We start from the raw sequence: 2192 nt of genomic DNA on the forward strand, positions 1-2192 counted from the left end.
AACAGCTGCGCTCGCTTGTTGCAACTGCCACTATTTTGTTTTAAAAAAATAATAATAATAGTAGTAGTAGTAAGTGAAATACTTCCTGAAAACTTACTTTGCATTTAGTTTAGGCACTATTCTTTTTTTCAGCTCGCAAAGGAAGCCGTTTTGTCCAGGTTAGGTATTGTCTACTTATGGATCAGCCTCTGGCTAAGGGTTTATTTTAATTTATGGCTTATGCATTCTTTTAAGGTCGATTTGCATGACCTCCGGCAAAGAGCTAAGGCAGCAAGAAATCCCAAGTCGAATGTTGCCACAAAGCGGCACACATCTCCCCTTCCCCGGGTGTAAACAGAGCTCTCTGATGATGGACTGCTTTCTTCCCCCCTCCTTGTGTATCACAAATTAGGGTGCGATATCAATTTTAAAGTTTTCAGGAGAACTTTATCCAAACCCTCTGCTCGGAGAGATAAGGCACCGCCACAGAACTTCAACTCCTCGGGACAGTGCCCCGGTGTGGCCAAACCCAACATTACCACCTCCTCTCCAGCAGCTTTGTATTATTCCTTGCTCCGTGGATAGCACTCATTTGTGGCGAACTTCAAAGCAGTTACCCACCTCAAACTTAACGGAGAATTTAACAGCACCACTAAACTCCCTTTCTCCATCCCGTGCCTTTCGGGGTTACCCGTGGAGAGAAACCCACGCGAGCACTTGGGAGTAATGACAGCAGCGCTCCGCTCTCGAAGATTTATTTCGGATTTTATTCTTCCTCTCTCTCTCTTTCTCCCTCTCGTGTTAGTTCCTTACGTACAATATCTTCCCAGCACCATGTGTTCGCCTGCCGTGGGTGATCTTAAAATACAACGCTGATCTGTCACTACATTTTAAAATAAACTGTACTCGGGAAGGATGAGAAAGTGTTGTGATTTCAAGGTAGTGGGGTCCCTTAACGTCTCGGAAACCTCGGGATTCAAACAGCCCCGGAAACTCGCACGGGGACGAGACTATAACTACTTTTCCCTAAAGGAAAAAAAAAAAAAAAAAAAAAAAAAAAAAAAAAAAACAACCAAGACACCAACAACACCCTCGTGGTATAAAAGTAAATAATCGTGCAGGGAGAGGTGGGGGGAAGGGGTGAATTCAGCAATGTTAAAAGCTAAACAACAGATCTACCTCCGGACGCTGCTGCTTCACTCAATTGCAACTAATAACCCATTAAAGACAGCGCAGGGGGAACCGGATTCTCTCCTGCAAAGCGACATAAATCCAGCGAAAACCCATTAAACCACCACCACCACCACCAAGCCACGCAGCACTACACACCACAGCAAACAACAGGTATACAACACAATAGGGCTTTTTTTCCTGGTTACCTCCTCGGGATCCAGTGTGGCACAAAGCACTGGGAGAGCCTCCTTTTTTTTTTTTTTGCAACGCGCTTCGGTAATTTTCATTAAAAAAAAAAAAAAAAAAAAAGAGGGAAGGAGGTGAAAGGGGAGAGAAAAAGAGGAATAAATGGGTGGTAATTCGGTAAAATAAAATAAAAATAAAATAAAATAAACCAAAATAAAATAAAATAAAATAAAATAAGATAAATGAACTAGAGTCTGCTGGTGTTTCTCCGGGCCATGGATGTGCAGGATCCCGATCGTTAGAAGTTTGCGGATGGGTTGCCTGGAGATTTGGTTACAATCAGGTTCATTATTATTATTTTTTTTTTCCTCCTGAAACAAGTGAAGGCGATGGTTACTGCTGTCAATCTTGGCAATCAATGTGAGCGGCCATGTCGTAAGTATTCAAAGCATTTCCCGTCGTGCAACATCAGAAAGTGAGTGGCCAGGGCATTGATCTGAGGAAGGCAAAAGGAGGCAGGGCTCCCCCGCCCAGACAGCACAGGCAAGATGAGACAACACAGGGAGAGAGAGGGAGAGGGGAAGAGAGAGAGGGGGAGACCGAGAGCGAGCGAGCGAGCGAGCGAGCGGGGAAAGCAACAACTGCGGAGAAAGTGAGCACAAAACAGAAAGTGAAATCACCCCGGGCTGCCAGCCGCATCCCCGAGAAGCTATCACCACTCACATTGCTATTAGACAAATGAAACCTTAAACCTCTCTCCTCTAATGACCACTGATTGCCCGGAGTGGTGAGGAAAGGTACTAGAAAGTTACCGGGGAGGGGGTGCGAGGGCGGGGAGGGAGGGGAGGGCGGGC

Source organism: Haliaeetus leucocephalus, unplaced genomic scaffold, assembly GCF_000737465.1.
Source record: "Haliaeetus leucocephalus isolate CR32 unplaced genomic scaffold, Haliaeetus_leucocephalus-4.0 Scaffold173, whole genome shotgun sequence".
Taxonomy (NCBI): domain Eukaryota; kingdom Metazoa; phylum Chordata; class Aves; order Accipitriformes; family Accipitridae; genus Haliaeetus; species Haliaeetus leucocephalus.